Genomic DNA, 27918 nt, shown 5'->3' with positions numbered 1-27918 from the left:
AGACCAAATTGCACTCCTACTGGGTATCCTAAAACACACTGCCTTTATATATTTGCTGCATACTACCCCTCCTCCTGTTTCCCGCCCCCATTCCGTTTAGATTGTAAGCTTGCAAGGGCAGGGCTCTCTCCCCCTTTTGTGTCTTGGTAACCATTATACATTTTATTCATCATGTTAATTTTATCACTGTCATTACCACTTCTGTATTTTGTATCATTCTTTGTATTTTGTCACTAATTATGTATCTTGTATCTTGTATTTTGGTGTACACCATTGTCTGTTTGTTTCTTACTTTGTACAGCGCCATGGAATGTGTTGGTGCTTTATAAATCAATAATAATAATAATAATAATAATAATAATAATGTGCAGGTTAAGGGTGCTGTGATGGACAGATGTCTTTTTTTCCCAAATCAAACTCTGTAAACCTAGGAGAAATTAGGAAAGCAAAGGAGTCATCACAGCGCTGTATAAATATCTATTGCGATCTGGAGTTTGTGACCTAAAAGGGAGCGATGGAGGAAGAAAGAGCTTGTTCTCCTTTCGTAATTTTGGAATCAATTGGGAACTTGGCTGCTGCTGTTTACTTTTTAATAGGAACTACAGAGACCCTTTGATAAGATTGGGATGTGTGGCATCCTCCCTGTAAGCAATAATTGGTTCACTTTTGGCGATTTCGCAGTTTCCCGATTTCCCGGGAGCTGCCAGACTTATGGAAGGTGATTTATGAGTGGCGGAGCGTCCGTGGCAGTCTCGGAAGATTTGACTTTAAGAATCATTTATGTCTTGTGTCATATTAAATGGGCGTTCGGATCTCACCTGAAGCCTGAATACTTCTCATCCCGGAAAGAACATCGCACTAATCTCTGGAGAGCTTGTCAGCGCTGAAATATTCATCTCCTCCGGAACCCCGCGGAAATTCTAGCACTCCTTACATTTCGGGTCACTTCTAGAATATGTATGATACAGACGACTTATTAAAGCGGACCTGAATAAAGAATGTGCTCAGTAAGTTAAATCCGTCTATAGATATATTGAACTGTGAGAGGGAATCGGCTGTGGTGCCTATTTGGAGCCGGTCGGTTTTTCAAATTTGAATTCCTGGTCTGTGTGTGTCTGGTCAGGAGGAAGTGCGCCCTTGTTTCCGAGTTCCTCCGCAAACGCCCAACTGCTGTTTAGTGCCACAGAAACTTTGAAGAGTTGGACGTTTAATTTCTTTGTAAGAAGTTTCAAATCAGGATGATACCATTTATTGGCTAACTACAAATGAATAAGAATAAACAAGCTTTCGGCCTTGCAGCCTTCGTCAGGTTTACATCCTGTTAGTTTGCAAGCTGGTGGTACAGACAGCTTATATACATGCAACATCAAAAGGGAAAACAGATATTTTTTTTCAAGCATAAATACGTCATTAAGATGCCTTAATACAAACAGACCATCTAAATGGGGTAAGATAAGGATCCTTGTTTACTCCATTGCTCACAGACCTGGTATTAGGATTGACCCAGAGGTATCGTAAATTCTTAGTTCACAAGTTCAGCTAGGGTGGCTGAGACAGTTCATATATCATCAATCTCATACCAATATAGAAAGCTGTTGTCCTTATTCAAACCCTTCTGCACAGCTTTGAACCAATTTATAAATTTTGTTTCTGCTATTAATCGGTCATTTGACGTTTTGAAGCCGCCCTTCAGGGCAGTGACACGAAGATCATCCATGCTAGGTCCGTTGGACCGAAAGTGTGTAGCAACTGGGAGTTCAGATTTGGTATCATTAATAGTGTGCCTGTGTCCATTCATACGTTTGCGCAGTGTTTGTCCAGTTTCTCCCACGTACATGACATTGGGGCATTTAGCACACATGATCAGATATACCAGATTGGTGGACCCACAGGAAAATGTACCTTGTACTCTGTACTCCTGTTGTGAACCTGGTATCGTTACCGTCAGTGGAGTAAATGTGTCTGCAGGTCCCACATATTTTTTGTCGGCAGGGTGATGTTCCGTTTTGTTGAGGCCTATTCAAAGACAATCATCTGTTTTAGATTGTGTGGTTGCCGATATGACAAGAGTGGAGGTTTAGGGAATATCGTTCTCAGTCTGTGATCCTTGTGTAAAATGGGATGAAGTTCCTTAGCAATCCTCCTTAAGATTTCCAGGTGTGGGTTGTAGGTGACAACCAAAGGGACACGTTCCTCTTTCTGGTTTTGCTTATATTTCATTTCTTTGTGTGAGCTTTATTTAGCATGAAGTTTTACAACTCTATACACGAGGGGCGTATCGTAAAGTGTTAATTATTGACCGAAAGTTGTTATGGTATATCGATGATTGAGTCATCATTGGTCCCGAAGGGTTCGATGCTGAAGAGCCAGAAGTAACTAAAGTGTGAGATGCAAAACAGAAAGTTCCTGCATCTGAAGTAATGCCCGGCAAATTCACAATGTGATGATGGCAACTTATGGAAAGGATTGCCCATCTTATGACACTATTGTGAGGTGGACAAGGAATTTGCATTTGCGCGTGTCCCTCACAGACAAGCCAAGCCCTGGAAGACCATCATTGATGGACAATGTGGGCACAGTGAAGAAAGTGGAGAGTTTCATCCTGGAAGACAGACAAGAAACCATCCAAATGTTCATAAACAAAGCTGGCCTAGTGTGTGGAGTATTTTTCATGAACCGCACATGTGTAAGGTGTCTGCACGCTGGGTGCCACATCTGCTAACCCCTTCCCAGAAACAAGGTGTGACCTTTCAAGACAGATGTTGACACAGTTGGAACTGGATCTTTTTGTTGTTGATTTGACAACACAGATGACATCATTCTTAAAGTGGTGTAAGGTGCAATCTGCAGACTTCTATAACTACAGTATTCAGAGCTGAACTGTAACCTGGCTGTAAACTGTTTACTTCACACTGCGTGGCCGAGAGAGAGAGAGAGACACACACACAGATAGGAACATAGAGTTTCAGCTGATGATTATTTACACACATTTGAAAGCTATATTTCTGCTTTCTATCATTCTGAATACATTTTACTCACAGTATTACAGCCAGTGAGGACTGTTTCTGTATGTTGGAGCTGCTGAACAGTCCTCCATAGTAATGCCCACAGCGAGAACTGTTCTCAGTAAATGTCATTTTCTTTATATAAAATATGAAAAGATGAAAAAAACACCTTTCTAATGCTATTTGCTAGTAATTACTGGAAATATGTGGCATTTAGAATTGTAGTTAACTTTGATAGTTGTCCTTTAATCCCAATCAGAAGTGTATATCCCCTTTCCCATGAGAAATATTTACCTTTTCTCGAATAGATCATCAGAGGAATCTGTATGGCTGATATTGTGGTGAAACCCCTCCCATAGTGTGATGTCATGCCCATGGTCCTGACCGCTTCCTGTCTGAGACAGCTGTTATTTCCCAAAATGCAACAAGGTTCACAAACAGCCAAGCAACCCGTATCTCCCTCTGTGCAAATGTATATCTTAAAAAAAAAACTTTTAGCCTATCACATTGTTAGGGGGGGTGTTTATAGACGATAGCAATTGGTGCTGTCTGTTTTCTTCCATGTCTGCCAGTAGTAAAAATGATTACCTGCAGGCTGATTGTGGATCTAACAACATGAACAAATTACATGGCGAACAGCAATAATTTCCTCACCACTATTTATTTTTAACTTCTCACTTTGCAATGTATTAATTGATTCATTTCCCCCTTTTTGCAACAGTCCCACTATAAAAACAGAGACAGACCTTCGCCACCTCTAGAGCCGATGGGTCGGAGGTAAGAGTCTCGCCTTAAAGGGATACTGTAGGGGGGGGGGGGGTCGGGGGAAAATGAGTTGAAGTCACCTGGGGCTTCTAATGGTCCCCCACAGACATCCTGTGCCCACGCAGCCACTCCCCAATGCCTCCGGCCCCGCCTCCGGTTCACTTCTGGAATTTCAGACTTTAAAGTTTGAAAACCACTGCGCCTGCGTTGCCGTGTCCTCGCTCCCGCTGATGGCACCAGGAGCGTACTGCGCAAGCCCAGTATGGTCTGTGCCTGCGCTGTGCGCTCCTGGTGACATCAGGGGAAGCGAGGACATGGCAACACAGGCGCAGTGGTTTTCAGACTTTAAAGTCTGAAATTCCAATAGTGAACCGGAGGCGGAGCCTGAGCATCGGTGAGTGGCTCCGCGGGCACAGGACATCTGTGGGGGATCATTAGAAGCCCCAGGTGACTTCAACTCATTCCCCCCCCCCCCCCCCCCCCTACAGTATCCCTTTAAGTATACGCTACCGAAAAACAAACATTTCCGGAAAGATCTGTGAGTGTTCCGGATAATGGACCGGTACCAGGCCCGGGAATCCCAGCCGTGACTCAAGCGCAGACAGGAGCGTGGGCGATGCAAATAACTGAACTTACTTTCCTAATTGCCTCGGAATCCCCAAATAACTTTCGCCGACTTTACCACTCCGGTTTTTTTTTCTTCGGTTTGACGCAGGCCGAGCTCTTCATGGCTGTTTAATATTTCAGACTTTTTCGAAGGAGATGAAACAAAAAGTGATAGATCATCAATTCCTCAATACACAAGATACCCGGCTTGGCAGGCGGACGGGCACAAGCGCTGCCCGCAAGGCTACATAAATGCCTTTTAGCAAGGAAGGAACACGCTAGTAAGTATGCAGATTAATGACTCAGCATGTAATGGAGGCTCCATTTAAAGTGAGTCGGAGGGGAACACAGTGCGGTGAGAACACAAAGTACTCGTCTCAATACTTTGGCGTTTTTTTCTTTCAGGGATAAGCAGGATTGAATAATGCATATTACAGAGCAGCCAATATGATTTAAAGGTGACACGCTGTACTCTGCGTTCTCAGAGGGGGGAGACACTCCGCGGCACTCTGTGAATCGCGAGGATCCGGCCGGGAACGCCAATTAATAGCAGGATATCCATTCTGACCGTCTCTCAAAGTACAGAGAGCTATAGAGTACATCATCGCTATAGCAGTCACTTTGTAACGGATCGCAGCTAAATGTTATCTCTCAACTTCAGTCCACGCCCGCTGGAACTTTTTTTTTAAGGAAACTTGCTGGTAACCATGGCAACAGTATAGGTTGGTGTTAAAGATTTTTTTCCTTCGTCTGCACAGACACGACAGTACAGAGTATCGCAGCCTTCATAACCTGGCGGCTGGGTTTACAGTCATGGCAGGAGGAAGAAGAGGGGGGTTACTAGGGATGGCCAGCGAGATGGGAGTTCAAAGTTAAAGCGGGCCAGAACTCATAACTTCTTCTCTGCTCTAAAAGTTAAGCAACAGCATAATGACCTTTAAAGGAAAACATTTGTTACAGCTGATACAAATCCTGCAAAGAATCTGCAGTTTGTCTACTTCCTGCTTTCATGGAAGCAGACATAGGGCTAACATCCTGTTTTTACATATTAGCTACTCTGCCAAGGACTGCTGAGATTTCTGAGCTAACACAGCTGAAAGAACAAATTACACTGGTGATTAGTCACAGATGAGGGGAAATTAGACAGGCTAAACTCTCTAAATACATACAGGGGGCATTTCTGTTTTCCTTCCGTCCTGTGCAAGGACCACTTTAAAGGGGTTCTCTGGCATGTCTTAAAAAGATGATACTGACACTTATACGGGGCTTCTGTCAGCCCCCTGCAGCGGAATGTCCCGCACCGTCCTCCGATGTCCGTTCCCCGACGCCGGTCACCGTCTATTTATTCGTCTAACTAGTTGAATAGAACTGCGGCTGCGCGGCCGCGTGTTAGCTCCTGTGCGCGTCATCGGGAGCTTACTGCGCAGGCGCGACAGCTCTATTCATCTAGTTAGACGAATAATTAGACGGTGACCGGCAGCGGGGGAACGGAGCATCGGAGGAGGACGCGTGAGACATTGCATCTGCAGGGGGCCGACAGAAGCCCCAGGTAAGTGTCAGTTTTATCTTTTTAAGACATTTCGGAGAATCCCTTTAAGGTTAATTTAATGCAGATGCATGCAGCTGGATAATAGACCAAGCGCATGCAGAGGGGTGATAGCTACAGCTGGGTGCATATGGCATTGCCTACTTTAAAGAACTGGGGGGTGCCATGCCGCAAATGGTTTCCTCCTCCTGCCCTCCAGACGCTGTAGGAGGCGTCTGCATCAGTTCCACCCCATCATGTGACGTACCGGGGGGAGGGGTAAAGAGCGGAGGAGAGGCTTTTTTTCTGGGGTGTGTCATGGAGGTGCTGTCTGTTACTGGGGTGTGTCATGGAGGTGCTGCCTGTTTCTGGGGTGTGTCATGGAGGTGCTGTCTGTTGCTGGGGTGTCATGGAGGTGCTGCCTGTTACTGGGGTGTGTCATGGAGGTGCTGCCTGTTGCTGGGGTGTGTCATGGAGGTGCTGACTGTTGCTGGGGGGTGTCATGGAGGTGCTGCCTGTTTCTGGGGTGTGTCATGGAGGTGCTGCCTGTTTCTGGGGTGTGTCATGGAGGTGCTGTCTGTTGCTGGGGTGTCATGGAGGTGCTGCCTGTTACTGGGGTGTCATGGAGGTGCTGCCTGTTACTGGGGTGTGTCATGGAGGTGCTGCCTGTTGCTGGGGTGTGTCATGGAGGTGCTGCCTGTTGCTGGGGTGTGTCATGGAGGTGCTGCCTGTTACTGGGGTGTGTCATGGAGGTGCTGCCTGTTTCTGGAGTGTGTCATGGAGGTGCTGCCTGTTACTGGGGTGTGTCATGGAGGTGCTGCCTGTTGCTGGGGTGTGTCATGGAGGTGCTGCCTGTTGCTGGGGTGTGTCATGGAGGTGCTGCCTGTTGCTGGGGTGTGTCATGGAGGTGCTGCCTGTTACTGGGGTGTGTCACAAGGGTGCTATTACTGGTGGGTCTTTCATAGGGGCGCTGTCTATTGTCGGGGGTGCTGCATATATTCACGGGGCTGGCTCTCCCCTCATCTCAGTGTATTGGCTGTTACGTTACCCATTCAAAAGCCATTTCCACCCCTCCCTTTCGGTCCGTCAAGAGTGCCACAGGGTTCAGTCCTTGGACCCCTTCTTTCCTCAATATACACGTAAGGTGTTGGCCAGCTTATTTTCTCTTTTTACATAGTTATTTGGGTTGAAAAAAGACATACGTCCATCAAGTTCAACCAGTATAAAGTACAACTCCAGCCTGCTCCCTCATGTATCCCTGTTGATCCAGAGGAAGGCGAAAAAACCCTTACAAGGCATGGTCCAATTAGTCCCAAAAGGGAAAAATTCCTTCCCGACTCCAGATGGCAATCAGATAAAATCCCTGGATCAACATCATTAGGCATTACCTAGTCATTGTAGCCATGGATGTCTTTCAACGCAAGGAAAGCATCTAAGCCCCCTTAGAGGCCTGGTGCACACCAAAAACCGCTAGCAGATCCGCAAAATGCTAGCAGATTTTGAAACGCTTTTTCTTCTTTTTCTGTAGCGTTTCAGCTAGCATTTTGCGGTTTTGTGAAGCGTTTTTGGTGTAGTAGATTTCATGTATTGTTACAGTAAAGCTGTTACTGAACAGCTACTGTAACAAAAAACGCCTGGAAAACCACTCTGAAGTGCCGTTTTTCAGAGCGGTTTGCGTTTTTCCTATACTTAACATTGAGGCAGAAACGCATCCGTAATCCAAAATCTGCAGCAGCCCGGGAGTATGCGTTTCTGCAAAACGCCTCCCGCTCTGGTGTGCACCAGCCCATTGAAATACATTACCCTAGCGGATCCGCACCCGCAAGCGTATCGCAAACCGCAGCCGAACCGCTCTGGTGGGCACTAGGCATAAATGCAGGTATAGAATGTGCCATAACTATTTCTCGTGGCAATGCATTCCACATCTTAATCACTCTTACTGTACAGAACCCTTTCCTAAATAAATGGCTAAAAGGATTTTCCTCCATGCGCAGATCTTTTGGTATTCAAATTACTTATACATGGATAATGCTATCTGCATTCAAACTTTCCGCTTAACCACTGAGGGGTTTTTCCCCTTGTGGATTAGTGCAATTTTTACATTTCAGCGTTCCTCCCTTTCATTCGCCAATAACTATCACTGCTAATTACAATGTAAAGATCTATACCTTGTTTTTTTTCCACCAATTAGACTTTCTTTTAGTCATATGTTTTGGTAAGAAATATTTTATGCAAAATGCATTTTAATGGGAATAATAAAACCAATTTATCAGTTTTCGACCATTATGGTTTTAAAATAAGACATGCTACTGTAATTAAAACCCGCCCATTTTATTTGCCCATTTTGTCCCAGTTATTAAACGTTTAACATATTTCCCTCATCACTAGGCCTGAAAGATAAACCGTTTCAGTATCAAAATCGCGATCATGGAAACGGCGATTCCGTGATCGTCGATTCGTCATAGTGGCGATTTTGATCCTCCCTCTGCGGGCAGTTTAGCAGTCCCCTCTCCCGCTGTGCACAGCTCGCCGCTCCGTGCAGCGGCGGCTCAGCCGGTCTTACTTGCGGCGATGGAGTCGGCTCACTCTCGACCCCTGTGCACTGCAGACTATCAGCTGAGCATGCAGCAGACTCCGCCCGCTCACTTCTCCCAGCGGGCCAGTGCCTTCATGCCATTGGCTGGGCGGACTGCAGACTCTGCCCGCAGGCTCTGAATCTCACGCGGCTCAAACCTTCCAGTGCCTCCACGAGCACGTCGCTAGCTGGGCGGGCAGCGGGCTCCGCCCGCACGCTTGTCAATTGTAATATGACAAGCAGACTCCACCCATACACCCCTCAATCAAAGCTTGTATAGCCTCCAGCTCCTTTGCACAGTGTGTCAGCGTAATGATAATGCTGATGACTGTGCCGTGCTATGACTGACTGTGGTCACCTATTCTGCAAAGCTGTTGTCTGCAGTGGGGCACTGTGAAATTGTGGCATTGCAAATGTTACTGTGCACATTGTGAAATTAGTGATAAAGCTTGATTTGAAGAAAATCGAGAATAGAATCATAATCGCAATTTCTGACAGAAATCGTGCAATTCAATGTTTACCTAAAATCGTTTAGGCCTACTCATCACAATGTATGGTGCCGATATTTTGTCAATAAATGTCTTTTTTTTTTATGCTGCATATTATACAAATGTTTTATTTTGGTAACTATAGGAAATTGGGGGAGGTAAGGGGTTAATATTAGTGGTATCTATTTTATTTAAAAAGTGTATGCAGGTGTAATTTTACCATTTGGCCACATGATTCCCGCCACTTTATCTTTCTGTGCATATTGTTAGTACGCAAACAGGAAGTATTGCGAGTATTCGTTTCTTTTTATCAATGACCACGGCATCTCATCGATGCTGGTGGTCATTAATCACTGGCACTTAGACCGGTAAATGCAAACTGTGTTCAAATTCACTGTTCGGTGCTCTAGCCCACTGCCACGGAGCGCGGAGGGGGGAGGGGGTCACAGGCATGCGCATCAGAATCAATAGATGGCATTTATGTTCCTGGAACGACAGCAGTCTTCCCGCAGGGCGTAGATATCTATGACTGTATAAATGTCGTCTCGTCTTTCATGTCCTTTCACTGGTTTAAAGAGGAACTCCAGTGAAAATAATGTAATAAAAAAAAGTGCTTCATTTTTACAATAATTATGTATAAATGATTTAGTCAGTGTTTGCCCATTGTAAAATCTTTCCTCTCCCTGATTTACATTCTGATATTTATCACATGGTGACATTTTTACTGCTGGCACGTGATGTCAGTGGAAGGAGATGCTTATTGCTTTTTTGGCAGTTGGAAACAGCTGTAAACAGCAGTTATTTCCCACAATGCAACAAGGTTCACAGATAGGAAACTGCCAGGACCATGGTTCTCACAGTTTCTTGTGGGAGGGGTTTCACCACAATATCAGCCATACAGCGCCCCCCGGTGGTCTGTTTGTGAAAAGGAATAGATTTTGTGTGGTAAAGGGGGTATCAGTTACTGATTGGCATGAAATACAATTCTTGGTCACAGTTTAAATCTGAGGTTAAAGGAATATGGAGGCTGACATTCCTTTTGAACAATGCAGATTGCCCGGCTGTCCTGCTGATCCTCTGCCTCTAATACATTAAGCCATAGACCCTGAACAAGCATGCAGCAGATCAGGTGTTCTGAGGTGTGACTGGATTAGCTGCATGCTTGTTTCTGGTGTGTGATTCAGACACTACTGCAGCCAAAGTGATCAGCAGGACAGCCAGGAAACTGGTATTCGTTAACAGTAAATAAATATGGCAGCCACCATATCACTCACTTCAGGTGTCATTTAAAGTGAACCCGAGGTAATTATGGAAGATACTATATTTATTTCCATTAAAGCAATACCAGTTGCCTGGCAGTCCTACTGATCCTGTGTGTCTATTATTTTTAGCCTTAGCCCCTGAACAAGCATGCAGCAGATCAGGTACTACTGACTCAGCTTTTTTCTCTGATCTCAGGTTATACTGGATTAGACATACGCTTGTTCCAGGGTGTTGACTCCGACACTATGTATGTTAGAAGATCAACAGGACTGCCAGGCAACTGGCATGGTTTACAAGGAAGTAAATATGGCAGTCTCCATATCACTCTCACCTCGGGATCCCTTTAAAGAGAATCTGTATTGTTAAAATCGCACAAAAGTAAACATACCAGTGCGTTAGTGGACATCTCCTATTACCCTCTGTCACAATTTCGCCGCTCCTCGCCGCATTAAAAGTGGTTAAAAACAGTTTTTAAAAGTTTGTTTATAAACAAAAAAAATGGCCACCAAAACAGGAAGTAGGTTGATGTACAGTATGTCCACACATAGAAAATACATTCATACACAAGCAGGCTGTATACAGCCATCCTTTTTAATCTCAAGAGATCATTTGTGTGTTTCTTTCCCCCTGCATCTATCTTCCACTGAAATGTCAGGCTGTTTCTTCCTGCAGAGTGCAGACAGCTGTGCCTGTATGTAATTCCTCAGTATGTGAAAGCCCAGGCAGCTCAGAGGAGGATTTATCCAGCTTGTAAAAGATAAGAGAGAAGAGAGAAGCTGTCCTAATCTAAATAATACACAGGCAGTGTGCAGAGAGGGGCCTGGAGGGGGGAGATGCATCACAGAACCACAACACTGAAGAACTTGGCAGCCTTCCAGACACAGGCTGACAAGTCTGACAAGAGAGAGATAAGTTGATTTATTACAGAGATGGTGATAGTAGAACGTGCTGCAGTAAGCCAGAACACATTAGAATAGCTTTTGGAACTTGTAGGATGATAAAAAACAGGATGCAATTTTTGTTACGGAGTCTCTTTAAGGTCAGTATAGAGGGGGAAAAAATGGGAATTTTTCTGTCTTCTAGGTCGGCTTTCCTGCGTGACAGAACTATTAAACTTTAATAATATCAGTTCTTCTAGCGTGTTGCTTGGGGGTAATATTTGATTTGGCATGCTCAGTGTAACCGCAAATTAACAAACTAACCTCCTTCAGCCGAATCCAACTAACAAACATCTCACAGATCTGCTCCTTCCTGACTCAGGAGGCAGCTAAAACGCTCGGCCTGCTCTGATAATATCCCAGATTAAACCCGGGCTGTGGAGTTGGTACAAAAATCTTCCGACTCCAACTCCGATTCCTCAGTTTATGAAACCTTGACTCCGACTCCAGGTACCCAAAATGCCCCCGACTCCGACTTCTTAGTCTAATACTTAAAGGGAACCGGAAGCGAGTAAAATTATTTAAAACAAACACATGACGTAGCTGCAAATGAACATTACATACTTACCTCCCCATCAGTTCCTCTCAGAAGCTCACAATTTTCTTCTTAAAGTGATCCCTTCCAGTTCTGACAATATTTTGTCAGAACTGAAATATACCAGTTGTTGTCAGTTATATATCAGCAGCTGTCAGTTACAACTGAATGTGCAAGGTGATGTCCATGTTTCCCTATGGCTCAAGTGGGTGATATTACAGTTTAAGAGTATGCTGACCAGAAAGCGGTTATGGGGTAATGGCCATTTTTAAAATGGAGGACAGAGAATTCCATTGATCACAGTGGACAAACAGGACGCAGGAGAGGAGAAAGACACTGAGGAGTAGACTACACAGGAGGAAAGTATGACCTGTGTATGGTTATTTTGACTTTTTATTTTCAGTTCAGGTTCTCTTTAAGACAAAAATCATCCAACTCCAGACTCAGACTCCTCAGTTTATGAAATCAACGACTCAGACTCCAACTCCAGGTGCCCAAAATTGCCCCGACTCCAAATCCATAGCCCTGGATTAAACTATTGCAATACCCTGTGCTGTGATATCCCAGTTTACCAGCTGGAAACTCTGTGCACCACGCATCCATCACTCCTTAGACGCTGCTCCTCCTCTCCTCAGATGCTGCTTCACTGCCACTCCCTCCCCTGGCTCCTCCAATGACATTGCTCCTCTGTCACTGCCACTCCTGTCACTCCCCCAGGTCCTCCTCTCCTTCTCAGAGGCTGCTCCTGTCTGTCACTGCCTCCCCTGGCTCCTCCTATGATGCTGCTCCTCTGTCACTCCCTCACAGGGTCTCCCTACAATGCTGATCCTCTCCATCACTCCCTCCCTTAGCTTCTCCAACGATGCTGCTCCTCTGTCACTCCCTTCCCCACCTCCTCCTCTCTGTCACTCCCTCCCCCGGCTCCTCCTCAGATGCTGCTCCACTGTGTCACTCCCTCCTTTGGCTCTTCCTACGAAGCTGTTCCTCTGTCACTCCCTCTGCTGACTCCTCCTCTTCTCTGACTTCTTGCGGTCCTCCCTCTTCTGACTGCTCCTGTCTGCCACTTCCTCTGTTGGCTCCTCCATCTACTTTCTCCTCCTTCCTAGCCCCTCAGGCACCGCCTCTCTGTCACTCCCTCCGATGACTCCTCCTCTCACGCCTAAGATACTGTTCCTGTCAGTCCCTCTACCGACTTCCCATAAGGACCCAGTTCAAACGTCTAAATCTTACTAACAAAGTTCCTTCCACCTTGGCTCACCCATTCATCAAAACACTCATTTTCAGATAACATTCTATGGAGTCTAAGGATCTACATCTTTTATCTACCCTAGACAGCTCTTTCCACATACAGGATTTCTTACATGCCTCTTCCCCTCTCTAGAACTCCCTCCCCAAATCAGGCCAATACTCTCCAACCCATGGGGATGTTCAAACGCAACCTGAATACCCGACTTTCTAGCCAAGCATAGACACCTAAACAAGATTACAGCAGCTGATTACTGAAATCCCACTTGGAGCCCATATACATGCCAAACTGAGGGCGCCTGTCGGGGATCAGGAACTAATCCCCCTATGCAACATCGGTGGGCCAAGCCGCACACATGGGTGTCAGCTGTGTAGCTATGCGGGGGGCAGGCAGATGAGGGAGGGACAGCCAGCACCTAGGGGGGGGCAGCGGCGAGTACATAGGGATCGGCACACGGGAGGGGGGCATGGAAATTAGCGTCCATTTAATTGGCTTTTTGTTCACATGACAGTGCTCGGGTCCTTGTAGGAGCATGACCACACTGCGCATGCGCTAGTACGGACCACACCCATGGCTTGGTGCCTCTTGTGCATCACTTTTTCCTGAGTCCATGGGCGGCTTTGTGCTACTGCGCCGTCCAGGCTCGTACACGGCCGGGAGCACGGACATAAAGAAATTAAGGGCGTTAGCGAGCAGCGGTGGGGTGGAGAAAGATCGGAGAAGCCAACAGATCATCCAGAGACTCGCCAATACTGAGGCAAGTATCTAACTTTTTCTAATCACAGGTCTGCTTTAAAGTGGAACAGAAGAAGGTTTTAAAACAAAAGTGTTTCACTTACCTGGGGCTTCTGCCAGCCCCGTGCAGCCGTCCTGTGCCGGTCCTCCGCAATCCTCCGTTCTCCCGCAGCCAGCCCCGTGCAGCCTTCCCGTCCTGCGCCGGTCCTCCGCAATCCTCCGTTCTCCCACCACCAGCCCCGTGCAGCCTTCCTGTCCCGCGCCGGTCCTCCACAATCCTCCGTTCTCCCGCCGCCAGCCCCGTGCAGCCTTCCTGTCCCGCGCCGCTCCTCCACGATCCTCCGTTCTCCCGCAGCCAGCCCCGTGCAGCCTTCCTGTCCCGCGCCGCTCCTCCACGATCCTCCGTTCTCCCGCCGCCAGCCCCGTGCAGCCGTCCTGTGCCGGTCCTCCGCAATCCTCCGTTCTCCCGCCGCCAGCCCCGTGCAGCCTTCCTGTGCCGGTCCTCCACAATCCTCCGTTCTCCCGCCGCCAGCCCCGTGCAGCCTTCCTGTCCTGCGCCGGTCCTCCACGATCCTCCGTTCTCCCGCTGCCAGCCCCGTGCAGCCGTCCTGTGCCGGTCCTCCGCAATCCTCCGTTCTCCCGCTGCCAGCCCGTGCAGCCTTCCTGTCCCGCGCCGGTCCTCCGCAATCCTCCGTTCTCCCGCTGCCAGCCCGTGCAGCCTTCCTGTCCCGCGCCGGTCCTCCGCAATCCTCCGTTTTCCCGCCGCCAGCCCCGTGCAGCCTTCCTGTCCCGCGCCGCTCCTCCACGATCCTCCGTTCTCCCGCCGCCAGCCCCGTGCAGCCTTCCTGTCCCGCGCCGCTCCTCCACGATCCTCCGTTCTCCCGCCGCCAGCCCCGTGCAGCCTTCCTGTCCCGCGCCGGTCCTCCACGATCCTCCGTTCTCCCGCCGCCAGATAGTTTTGTTACCGTCGACTTGTACAGTAAGTCGATGGCAACTGCGTCTGCACAGCCCTGGCCACGCGTAGCTCTTTACGTGTTCCAGTTGAGCTATTAGCGCAGGACGCTATTGCAGACTGGAACGCAGAAAAAAGTTACACGTGGCTCGGGCGCTGTTGCCATCGACTTACAAGTCGACAGTAATGAAACTGGCTGGCAGCGGGAGAATGGAGGATCGTGGAGGAGCGGCGCGGGACAGGACGGCTGCACGGGGCTGGCGGCGGGAGAATGGAGGATCGTGGAGGAGCGGCGCGGGACAGGACGGCTGCACGGGGCTGGCGGCGGGAGAACGGAGGATTGCGGAGGACCGGCACAGGACGGCTGCACGGGGCTGGCGGCGGGAGAACGGAGGATTGTGGAGGACCGGCGCGGGACAGGAAGGCTGCACGGGGCTGGCGGCGGGAGAACGGAGGATTGCAGAGGACCGGCGCGGGACAGGAAGGCTGCACGGGACTGGCGGCGGGAGAACGGAGGATCGTGGAGGAGCGGCGCGGGACAGGAAGGCTGCACGGGGCTGGCGGCGGGAGAACGGAGGATCGTGGAGGACCGGCGCGGGACAGGAAGGCTGCACGGGGCTGGCATCGGGAGAACGGAGGATCGTGGAGGACCGGCGCGGGACAGGACGGCTGCACGGGGCTGGCGGCGGGAGAACGGAGGATCGTGGAGGAGCGGCGCGGGACAGGAAGGCTGCACGGGGCTGGCATCGGGAGAACGGAGGATCGTGGAGGACCGGCGCGGGACAGGACGGCTGCACGGGGCTGGCAGAAGCACCAGGTAAGTGAAACTCTTGTTTTAATACGTTCTTTAGTTCCACTTTAAATTCCCCCATCCTAATATACTAACAAGCGGGTGGGAGGGTTAATCTGTCAGCATATGGCTATGAGTGTCACTTATGTCACAGCCGCAGCTATGTGCAGTGACGGCGGAAGGAACAGCTATTTTAGACGCTGCAGAGAGGGCTACACATCACTCCGGTCATGCTGCCTCAGCTGCCTGTCACGCCATCCACCGCCTCAGCTCCTATTTCTGGGCACACCGCCTCCGATACGATCATCCCATAAGAACAGCATGAATGGTCCGATTCAACGATCAGATCTCCTACTGACATGACAAACAGACAATCTCATCTATAAGTGCCCCTCACAGAAGCAGAACAGTCTGGCTATGTACGAGATTGGGCTTTGCAGAGCGCTAGAGATTTTGCTAGCATTTTGCGAAGAAAAGGAAAAAAAAAAAAACACACAAGTGGGTGGTGAATAAGGGACGGACAATGAGATGTCAATTATTCTGAGTTGGTGCAAACGTTATGCTAACACAGCTTGAACATAGAAAATAGATCTACTGCATGCTTGTTCAGGGGCTATGCTAAAATGTATTAAAGGCAGAGGATAAGCAGGACAGTCAGGCAACTGGTATTGCTTAAAGGATACCCGAAGTGACATTTGACATGATGAGATAGACATGGGTATGTACAGTGCCTAGCCCTCATGGATAAGAAATTCCCCTTTGTATCTCTTTCTATCTCTCAGTAGCCATTTTCTGCTAGGAAAGTGTTTTATAGTTGGAATTTATCAGTGAGGGTCACACTGTAGTCACTTCCTGTCTGAGTCAGGACTGAGTCAGCCACTTACATACCTGATATTTAACTCTTTCAGGCAGAGAAAGAAAAAAAGAAACACAGCATAGTAATTTGTGTGCTATCTCATCACCTCACCTGTCACTTCGGGTATCCTTTGAAAGGAAATAAATATGGCAGCCAGCATATAACTCTCTCTTCAGATCTCCTTTAAAAATGGGGGGAAGGAAGGAAGCGTAATTCTATATAAAAAAATGTTCATTTCATTTGCCACGGCTTTGAAAACGTTTTTTTGCATTTGCTATAGCAGCAGTCACGCATGGAAGAGGCTGACAGACGATATGCGCCGTGCGTTGCGTCGTGCTTTTTTTGTACGATCGCCGACAATCGCCTTGTGGTTCTCTGACGAGAGGGAAGGAATTGGACATTACAAAAAAAGAATCGAAAACAGCAGCGCATTGGCTGTGCGACTTTTGTGTTCCCACAGCATGCGCTACATCTTAACTTTAGATACAAATCAAATTGCGCTGCAGCGCGGCCGGTGGGAACAGGGCACAACGATTACATTGATAACTATTGATTAGTCGCAGAGCACACTGATCGGAGAAGTGCTGGCAAATCAAATTCACACTGATATCAGGATCAAAGCACAGCCAGAAAAAAGGAACCTCAACCACATCCAGACATGTCCGGCCACTCTGGTCCTCAGGCTGAGCTGAACGCTGCGGATCATTTGTCTGCATTTACACAGATTTATTATTTATTTATTTTTAGGGGGGGAGGGGGGGGGGGGAGATTTTCCCATACTCTAATGCTCAGGTATTCTTGAAAATATTTACCCGTTTGTGCCTCCTTCCCCAAATGTAACTGGCTCAGTACCAACATCCAAAAACCCCTTATGGACTGCAGCCCTTTTACAGTTCTGATGCTGATATATGCGATTGGCTCACAGTGATCACATGGTCAGGAGACAATAAAACTGGCCAATGCTACTGCTGGTCTATTTTCAGCAGCATTCAGCTTAAAATTTGAATCAACTAAGAATGATTTGCATTACATTAAAGCTGGCTGCATGCTTGTTCCAGGTGTGACTTTGCTGGCTGCATGCTTGTTCCAGGTGTGACTCCGCTGGCTGCATGCTTGTTCCAGGTGTGACTCCGCTGGCTGCATGCTTGTTCCAGGTGTGACTCCGCTGGCTGCATGCATGTTCCAGGTGTGACTCCGCTGGCTGCATGATGGTTCCAGATGTGACTCCGCTGGCTGCATGCTTGTTCCAGGTGTGACTCCGCTGGCTGCATGCTTGTTCCAGGTGTGACTCCGCTGGCTGCATGCATGTTCCAGGTGCGACTCCGCTGGCTGCATGTACAGGGAGTGCGGAGAGGACAGATTAAGTGCGTCTTTTGTCCTCCTTCCGCCCGCCCTCCTGACAGAGCCACGAACTAATCTCATGTGGGGCATAACGATTACGGGGTCTTTCAGGTGTCCTATAAGTTCTTTCCTGGGATTTACAGTAGCTGCTCTTTCTAAACCCATCTTTTGTATTCACCTTCCAGAGTTCCTCTTTAAGTCAGTGACCTACCCCCCATCCCCCACCCTTGCCCCCCCACCCCGTGGGAACGCGCAGAGATATTGCCCCGCTCAGCTCTGGCACTCAGAGGGGTTAAACACAACTCTGTCGCCAAGTAACACTCGCAAGGCTGTGATGTATGTGTCAAGTGACACTGGCTGATCCGCTGTCAGCTCCATGCGGCAGGCAGCGGCGTCTCGTGATATTAAAACAATCCGATGACGCAGCGTTCTCACCACCCCGCGCACCGAGCCTGGACTGCAAGCTCTGCGGGCCAGCCGGAACGCCAGACAACTTCACGCATTCCTGCAAACTCCGGCAGCCGATGACGAGCGCTACAAATAAAAACCCAAAACAAAAAGTGCATCCGTAATAAAATATCTGGGGAGGAACTTACCGTGGCGTGGCGCCCATCCACAGGCAGCGGGCGTGGCGGTGCCAGGGATGACCAGGCCTCTCTGCCAGGCACCCAGACCAGCGCTCTCTCTCCCCGTCTGCCTCTCCGCAGCTCACTCAGCAGCAGCAGCAGGAAGTAATTCCAACTCACATGGACTTTCTCTGACCTCACCCTCCATGGCAACAGGGAATTTAAAGGGACAGTCCTGCCATCCTGGGATGGGACAAAATAAAAAAGAAAAGAAAAAGCAGACTATTAATTAAGGCAGGTTTTACTGTAACTTACTGTACATCTGAATCAACACCAAATCACCAAAAAATCATCAATATGAAACAGAAAACTAGCAAAGAGATTTCGGTCTACTAAGAATCCCCACAGAGCGATAATTTCCATTGATATACGCCAGATAAATGTTTATGTATTTATATAGCACTGACATCTTCTGCAGCACATTACAGAGTACATAGTCATGTCACTGACTGTCCTCAGAGGAGCTGACACTCTAATCCTACCATAGTCATAGCCTAATGTCCTACCATATTATTATTATGTATTTATATAGCACTGACATCTTCTGCAGCACATTACAGAGTACATAGTCATGTCACTGACTGTCCTCAGAGGAGCTCACACTCTAATCCTACCATAGTCATAGTCTAATGTCCTACCATATTATTATTGTTATGTATTTATATAGCACTGACATCTTCTGCAGCACATTACAGAGTACATAGTCATGTCACTGACTGTCCTCAGAGGAGCTCACACTCTAATCCTACCATAGTCATAGTCTAATGTCCTACCATATTATTATTGTTATGTATTTATATAGCACTGACATCTTCTGCAGCACATTGCAGAGTACATAGTCATGTCACTGACTGTCCTCAGAGGAGCTCACACTCTAATCCTACCATAGTCATAGTCTAATGTCCTACCATATTATTATTATGTATTTATATAGCACTGACCTCTCCTGCAGCACTGTACAGAGTACATAGTCATGTCACTGACTGTCCCCAGAGGAGCTCACACTCTAATCCTACCATAGTCATATGTCCTACCATATTATTATTATGTATTTATATAGCACTGGCATCTCCTGCAGCACATTACAGAGTACATAGTCATGTCACTGACTGTCCTCAGAGGAGCTCACAATCTAATCCCTGCCATATTCATATAATGTCCTCCCATATTATTATTATGTATATATCCCTGACATCTTCTGCAGCACTTTACAGAGTACAGTACATAGTCGTGTCATTCACTGTTCTCAGAGGAGCTCACAATCCAATCACTACCACAGTCTAATGTCCAATCATATTATTATTATGTATTTATATAGCACTGTTATCTTACATAGTCATGCCATTTACTCACTTAGTGACCAAGGTTACAAATTCAGGGAAAGAGGGTGGAGCATAAAACAGCCAATCATATGTCAGGCATTCTTTTAAATGGGAAAATGTAAATTCCAGCCATTCTTAGAATGGCAGGGTTTCAAACTTGGCAAAGCTGGTCACTGGGTGACTGGAATTAATATTCAGGAAAGTGGGTGGAGGCTACAACAGCCAATCAAAATTCACATACTGATTTTAAAGAGACTCCGTAACAAAAATTGCATCCTGTTTTTTATCATACTACAAGTTCCAAAAGCTATTCTAATGTGTTCTGGCTTACTGCAGCACTTTATAATATCACTGTCTCTGTAATAAATCAATGTATCTTTCCCCTGTCAGACTTGTCGGCCTGTGTCTGGAAGGCTGCCAAGTTCTTCAGTGTTGTGGTTCTGCTATGAACTCCCCCTTCCAGGCCCCTCTATGCACACTGCCTGTGTATTATTTAGATTAGAGCAGCTGCTCTCTTCTCTCTTATCTTTTACAAGCTGGATAAATCGTCCTCTGAGCTGGCTGGGCTTTCACATACTGAAGAATTACAGACACAGGCAGAGCTGTTTGCAGGAAGAAACGAGCAGCCTGAAACTTCAGTGCATGAGAGATGCAGGGGGGAAGAAACACACAAATGATCTCTTGAGATTCAAAAGGAATGCTGTATACAGCCTGCTTGTGTATGGATGTATTTTCTATGTGTGCACATACTGTACATCAACCTACTTCCTGTTTTGGTGGCCATTTTGTTTGTTTACAAACAAACTTTTTAAAACTGTTTTTAACCACTTAATGCGGCGAGGAGCGGCGAAATTGTGACAGAGGGTAATAGGAGATGTCCCCTAACGCACTGGTATGTTTACTTTTGAGCGATTTTAACAATACAGATTCTCTTTAAAGGGTAGAACTTAAACTAATTCTTACACTGTTAATATCAGAGGACTCAAACCTAATACAGTCAGTCATTGGGTGACTGGGGTTCAAGTTCAGGGGGCCGAGCCACAAACAGCCAATCAAATGTGTCTCTTTTCAATGGGAACATTTAAATTATTGATTCCAAGGACATCCAAAGCTCACAAACTTGGTCACCGAGCGACTAGATGTCAAGGTTAGAAAAAGTGGGCGGAGCCAACCAGATATCCGGACAACGCCGGGTCATCAGCTAGTTATAAATTTATGTTGATACATGCAACTTCACATTGCACTATATATAAAAACCCAGTTCACACTGTATTGGATGAAAACTGATCCATTTTTCATTTAAAAGGGGCGCTATGGCGAAGCAGAAGTACATTTTTTCCAGAGTAAAATGAGCCATAAATTACTTCTCTCCTATGTTGCTGTCACTTACAGTAGGTAGTAGAAATCTGACAGAAGCGACAGGTTTTGGACTAGCCCATCTCTTCATGGGGGGATCCTCAGGGATTTATTTATTTTCAAAAGCACTTAGTGAATGGCAGTTGCTCTGTCCAACTGCCAAAAAACTGTGTAGGGTGCAGGGAGGCTGGCCAGCATCATTGTTTAAATCCTTTTTAGGGAATCCTACCTAACAAGAGACAAGTGTCACTGCGTACACTGTCTCTGTGTAGCTGGGTCCGTGCTTTCAGCTACTGCGCATGTGCGCAGCACGGACCCAGACAGCCATTGGGACTTGCAGGCGGAAGGGTGTGCGTGCGAGTGGCTGCGGCAGTTGTGCTCGCTGTCAGCAAACAGACCTAGAGCCCGTTTTAAAATGGGCTTGGGTCTACTAGTATATTTAAAAAGAATACAAGCCTTTCTGAGAGTCCCCTGTGAAGAGATGCACTAGTCCAAACTTTGTCACTTTTGTCAGATTTCAACTACCTACTGTAAGTGACAACAACATAGGAGAAAAGTAACTTATGGCTCATTGTACTCTGGAAAAAAAACGTACTTATTTGTCTATGTTTCCACACATTTTACATTTTACAATTTTTCCCCATAGTGCCCCTTTAAACAGGTCAGTTTCTTAGTTTTCTCAGTCTTACCGCTCCGTTTTTGTGCAGCCACCCAGTTATACACCTGTGCTGTCATGTGTGCGTTTGTCTGCTGCCACCGCTCAAGTCCTCTGCGCTTAAAGGATACCCGAGGTGACATGATGAGATAGACATGTGTACAGTATGTGCAGTGCCTAGCACACAAATAACTATGCTGTGTTGCTTTTTTTTTCCTTTCTCTGCCTGAAAGAGTTAAATATCAGGTATGCAAGCGACTGACTCAGTCCTGACTCAGACAGGAAGTGACTACAGTGTGACCCTCACTGATAAGAAATTCCAACTATAAAACACTTTCCTAGCAGAAAATGGCTTCTGAGAGCAGGAAATAGATAAAAAGGGTCAATAGTTCATAGATTTTAGCTCTGGCATACTTCAATGAATGTGTCATTGAGCAAAAACAATAAAACAGTTAAAACTTAAAAAGTAGATTTACACATAAAATAAAACAGTGTAATATGTTAAAAAGTCATTTTTAGTAGAAGGAGGAAAGATACAATCGTTTATTTAATTTGTTTATTTTCGCTTCGGGTGTCCTTTAACAAAATGGGTATGCCAGTCGGTGGGAACCAAATGAATGGATTTGTTCCGAATGGACAGATGTGAAGGGACACTATTACTATGCATAGGATCCATGCGGTTTCACTAAACTGAACGTTTTTATTGCTAGTGTGTACAGCAGGCTTTAGGCCTCGTTCAGACTATGCGTGCTGCTGTGCGCATTGTGGCAGCGCGCATCAGAATCAGAATTCTTTATTCGCCAAGTGCGACAGGCGCCGCACCCGGAATTATTTGTGGACACAGGCAGTTGGCATGGTGCAATAACACAGCAACATAAGAATTTGTGCAAGAAATTACGATACGAATAACACAACAACATAGTGCAAGTTACAGTTACAATACATAGGCCTCAATTCACTAAGCTTATCTCCTGTCTTTAATAACATTTCTCTAGTTATCACCATGGTGATAAGGCATGTAGTACTCAGGAAACATTTTACCTCAGGCAAACCTAAAGTTAACTCTTCTGTCTTTAAAGAGAATCTGTATTGTTAAAATCGCACAAAAGTAAACATACCAGTGCGTTAGGGGATATCTCCTATTCCCCTCTGTCACAATTTTGCCGCTCCTCGCCGCATTAAAAGTGGTTAAAAACAGTTTTAAAAAGTTTGTTTATAAACAAACAAAATGGCCACCAAAACAGGAAGTAGGTTGATGTACAGTATGTCCACACATAGAAAATACATTCATACACAAGCAGGCTGTATACAGCCTTCCTTTTGAATCTCAAGAGATCATTTGTGTGTTTCTTTCCCCCTGCAGCTATCTTCCACTGAAGTGTCAGGCTGTTTCTTCCTGCAGAGTGCAGACAGCTCTGCCTGTATGTAATTCCTCAGTATGTGAAAGCCCAGCCAGCTCAGAGGACGATTTAACCAGCTTGTAAAAGATAAGAGAGAAGCTGCCCTAATCTAAATAATACACAGGCAGTGTGCAGAGAGGGGCCTGGAGGGGGGAGATGCATCACAGAACCACAACACTGAAGAACTTGGCAGCCTTCCAGACACAGGCTGACAAGTCTGACAAGAGAGAGATAAGTTGATTTATTACAGAGATGGTGATAGTAGAACGTGCTGCAGTAAGCCAGAACACATTAGAATAGCTTTTGGAACTTGTAGGATGATAAAAAACAGGATGCAATTTTTGTTACGGAGTCTCTTTAAGTTAACTCTTCAATCCTTAAAATAACTCCAGAGCTAAAGACAGGTTGTTAATTAACTGGGTGTGAAAATAACTACAGAGGAGGTAACTTAAGGAATGAAGAGGTAAGATAACTCTCTCACTGTGTGGAGGTAAGTTTTCTGTTGCCTTATTATCTCCAGCATGATCTTAGTGAATTGAGGCCATAGTATTCGTCTACATTCTATACAGTCACATTTTGAAACAGTCCTAGGGATGCGATCGTGCACAGGTGTGCCAAGGAGCCAGGAGGGGGCTGGAGGATGGCTTTTTAGAGATGGTCTGAATTGAGGAGGGCGATCGCTTGAGGGAAGAATGTGTTTCTGCGCCTGGCGGTTTTGGTGGGAATGGACCTATATCGACGACCTGATAGGAGGAGGTTGAAGAATTGATTGCCAGGGTGGGAGGGGTCATGTATGATCTTGTTTGCCCTTGGCCTCATTCTGTGTGAATGGAGAAGGTCCAGTGGAAGCAGGGGAGACTCGATGATCTTCTCTGCGGTGTTGATAACTCTCTGGAGTTTGAGCCTGTCCCTTGCGCTAGCATCGAGTACCACACGATGATGGAGGAGCAAAGGACAGATTCAATGGTCGCTGTGTAAAAGCTGGTCAGAAGTTCCCTTGGCATTCCAAACTCCCTGAGCTGTCTCAGAAAGAACAGTCTCTGCTGGGCTTTCTTTTGTGTCGTGGAGATATTTGCATCCCATCTCAGTTTCTCAGTGATGGTGGTGCCTAGGAGCCGAGCACTTTGTACCCTGGAGACCTCCATGCCATTGATGAAGATTGGGCTAGGTGTTGGGGCGTTCTTCCTGAAGTCCACTATCAGTTCCACAGTTTTTGCCGCATTTAGTACAAGCTTGTTGTCCGAGCACCACCTGAGGATCCGCTCAATCTCACAGCGATATTCAAGCTCACCATCATCCCCGATGAGACCTAGAATGGTAGTATCATCTGCATAGTGTGCAACACGCAAGAACGGTAGACGTGCATAGACAGCCCTTTTACCGTTCCCATCATAGTGCGATGCGCTTTCACACTGCTGCATGCTTTTATCGAAAAGCACAGCGCAGATCCATTCACTGTAGTGAATGGGATCTGTAGCGCAGTGTATAGCAGCGCAGATGGCGTGGATCGTACACATTGCTTTCCAAACGCAAGGCCATCTCCGCTAAATTATGTGAAAGAGGCCTTAATGTTCCCATTGGGCAGCACGGTGGCGCAGTGGTTAGTGCTCGTCTTGCAGCACTGGGTCTCCGGTTCAAATATTAGCCAGGTCACTATCCCTACGGAGTTTGTATGCTCTCCCTGTGTCGGGGTGGGTTTTCTCCAGGTACTCCTGTTTCCCCCCACATCCCAAAATCATACAGATAACTTAATTGGCTTCTCCCTAAATTGGCGCTAGACTATGATACATGCACTACATGGTACATACATAGACATATGACTATGGTAGGATTAGATTGTGAGCCCCTCTGAGGGACAGTTACTGACAAGACAATATATACTCTTTACAGCGCTACGAATATGTCGGCGCTATATAAATAACAATAATAATAATATTAATGTTAGTGAACTGACCTTGTGTGCAGCTCAAATGATGACATAAGCACTCTCAGTTACTCCGGGTGCTAGCTCCTGATGAGTCGATAGACGAAACTATTCGGGCGGTCCCTGGAAGTGGCAACGGAGTGCGGGGATCTGAGCGGACGCTACAGAGGAGTGGGACGGCTGTGCGCGCCGCAGCCTGTTACCCGCCACACGTGTGATACAACTGAAAGCTCCCCCCCCCCAGTGGCCAACGAAATGGGGGAGGGCCCATCCAAAAACTCATGCGGTTTTAAAACTATGGAGATAGTAAGTGTAATGTATTTTAGGAATAAACTTTTTATATACAGTATTACGCTATGTAAGCATTTCTTTGGAGGTATCTGCATACAAGAAGAAGAGGAATACAGAAAAAGGGTGAATCCTTGCAGAGTGGCATGGAGATCGGGGTGGTCGGAGGTGACCTGGGAATAACCCCAAGGCGTCATTAGACCAATCTGTTGGTCTCTTCAAAGGGCGAGTCCCCTTCTTATCGGGTGTGGTGAAGGTTTAAAATGGAAAGAGATAAATTGAAGTGCACGTCAGAGGATAATATCCCAAGGAAAGGACTGTGTTGCGCTGAGGTGTTCTTTAACCTCCTTGGCGGTTAATTTTTTCTACAAAAATTGCAGAATTCCAATTTTTTTTTATTTTTTTTTTAATGTTTCATGTAAAGCTACCAGAGTGGTAGCTACATGAAACACCACTAGAGGGCGCATGTGGCCCTCTAGTCCGATCGTCGCCGGCATCTATAGCAATCAGGGGAACGCGTATATAACGCGTTCCCCTGTTCGGCTTCTCCTGTCGCCATGGCGACGATCGGGATGACGTCATGGACGTCAGCCGACGTCCTGACGTCAGGGACACACGATCCAGCCCATAGCGCTGCCCGGAACTCATTGATCCGGGCAGTGCAGGGCTCTGGCGGGGGGGGGCCCTCTTCAGCCGCTGCGTGCGGGCGATCGCCGCAGAGCGGCGGCGATCAAGCTGTGCGCGCGGCTAGCAAAGTGCTGGCTGCGCGCACAGCAATTTACAAAATGAAAATCGCTCCACCAGGGGCTGAGATCTCCCCCTGCGCGGCATAGCCCGAGCTCAGCTCGGGCTTACCGCCAGGGAGGTTAACCCCCTTGGCGGTATGAAAAATACCGCCAGGGGGAAGCGCAGCAGTTTTTTTTTAATTTTTTTTTTTTAAATCATGTAGCGAGGCGATCTCCGATCAGGAAATCCCGTTCAAAGAACGGGATTTCCTGGAGGGCTTCCCCCGTCACCATGGCGACGGGGCGGGATGACGTCAGCGACGTCGGGACGTCATTGGGAGTCCCGATCCACCCCTCGGCGCTGCCTGGCACTGATTGGCCAGGCAACGCTCGGGGTCTGGGGGGGGGGGGCGCGCGCCGCACCGGATACCGGCGATCGGGCGCGCGGCGGCGGCCATCGGGGTGCTGGCGCAGCTAGCAAAGTGCTAGCTGCGTCCAGCAAAAAAAAAATTATTTAAATCGGCCCAGCAGGGTCTGAGCGGCACCCTCCGGCGGCTTACCCCGTGTCACACACGGGGTTACCGCTAAGGAGGTTAAAGAAACCCGAGGTGGGTTTGAAGAATATTATCTGCATACAGAGGCTGGATCTGCCTATACAGCCCAGCCTCTGTTGCTATCCCAAACCCCCCTAAGGTCCCCCTGCACTCTGCATTCCCTCATAAATCACAGCCACGCTGCTGACAAACAGCTTGTCAGAGCTGGCTGTGTTTATCTCTATAGTGTCAGTCTGCTTCTCTCCCCGCCTCCTGCAGAATTTTAGTCCCCGCCTGCATCCCTTCCCTCCCTGCTGATTGGAGGGAAGGGACGGGGGCAGGGACCGGAGCTATGCAGGAGGCGGGGTAGCAGCTGAGACTGACACTACAGATGTAAACACAGCCTCACAGCACGGCTGTGATTTATGAGGGATTGCAGAGTGCAGGGGGACCTTAGTGGGGTTTGGGATAGCAACAGAGGCTGGGCTGTATAGGCAGATCCAGCCTCTGTATGCAGATAACATTCTTCAAACCCACCTCGGGTTCTCTTTAACTGAAACTCGATCCATACAATGGAATTATGAGTAAAGAAGGTCCACCCTTTTCAGAAGTGGCCTCACACAAGCTTTTCCATGGTAGAAATCATATTTATATCACGCTGTGAAAAATGACTTACCTTAACTTGTGCATAGAACACAGCCATTCCGCAGTGTTCCTAAGATCACTGTGTCCCAGCTGCTGCCAGTCACGGGACAGTAAGAGTGTTAGGAGGGCTCTCACTCTCTGCTCCGCCCATTCTTCATGCAGGAAGATGGAGATTTCTGGGCAGTCTGTACACTGAGGTGCTGTTCCCATGGATGCAAAGCAGCCCACTTAAAGTTTACACTCAGCTATTGGAAACTTCATAGATCAGGCTGCAAATTGAAACACAAAGATGATTTATTACTACTGAATTATGAAAAGAAGGAGTTGTGCAAAACAGTGAACCTTCATTCAGTTACACAGATAAACAAGCACTGCCACGGCTAACTTGTTTTTCAAGGTGCAAGCTCTGGGGCTTTCATCGCCATCTTCACAAATGGCAGTCAAAGATATTCTTTGTAAGTTCCATCAACTGCTAAGGAGCAGCAATTGTGAGCAGAGCATGCTGGGATTTGTAGTTCCTCTGCAGCAGGGACGTTTGCCCCACGACACACACTAACCTGTTAACATCTGCTGCGTGAACTTATTTTTGCAGACATTTTCCCTCAGCTCCGCACAGGTTAAAAATAGCAGCAAAGTGAAGCGATCTCTGGGCCATCCATCTTGCCCGTTCCCCACAATGCTTTGCTGCAGGCACTTTGCTCTGACAGATGTTCCTCCAAAACCACTGAAGAGTAATGGAGCAGAGGTTCAGGGAGGAACTTGCACCTGATGGCCACAAGGTTGCAGCAGATCCCCCCAGACCAGGTCCCTCATTCCGGGGAAAG

The 27918-nt window shown here is 47.3% G+C and overlaps 1 protein-coding gene across 9 annotated transcripts in view; it reads right to left on the bottom strand.

Annotated features, from left to right (window-relative positions):
- NACC2 (NACC family member 2) overlaps positions 1 to 27918 on the bottom strand; it is a 247789-nt gene that overhangs the window by 215246 nt on the left and 4625 nt on the right. For 4 of the 9 annotated variants that reach the window (XM_068249111.1, XM_068249106.1, XM_068249112.1 and 1 more), the window contains exons 1-2: positions 27126 to 27182; positions 18217 to 18429 (exon numbers count right to left, since the gene is read on the bottom strand). The gene's annotated coding sequence lies outside the window, so the exon portion shown is untranslated. The other 5 variants (XM_068249116.1, XM_068249107.1, XM_068249109.1 and 2 more) reach the window with 5 other exon arrangements.

Source organism: Hyperolius riggenbachi, chromosome 8, assembly GCF_040937935.1.
Source record: "Hyperolius riggenbachi isolate aHypRig1 chromosome 8, aHypRig1.pri, whole genome shotgun sequence".
In the NCBI taxonomy this organism is placed as follows: domain Eukaryota; kingdom Metazoa; phylum Chordata; class Amphibia; order Anura; family Hyperoliidae; genus Hyperolius; species Hyperolius riggenbachi.
The sequence above is the reverse complement of the archived record's forward strand: the minus strand, read 5'-3'. Positions and strand labels throughout refer to the sequence as shown.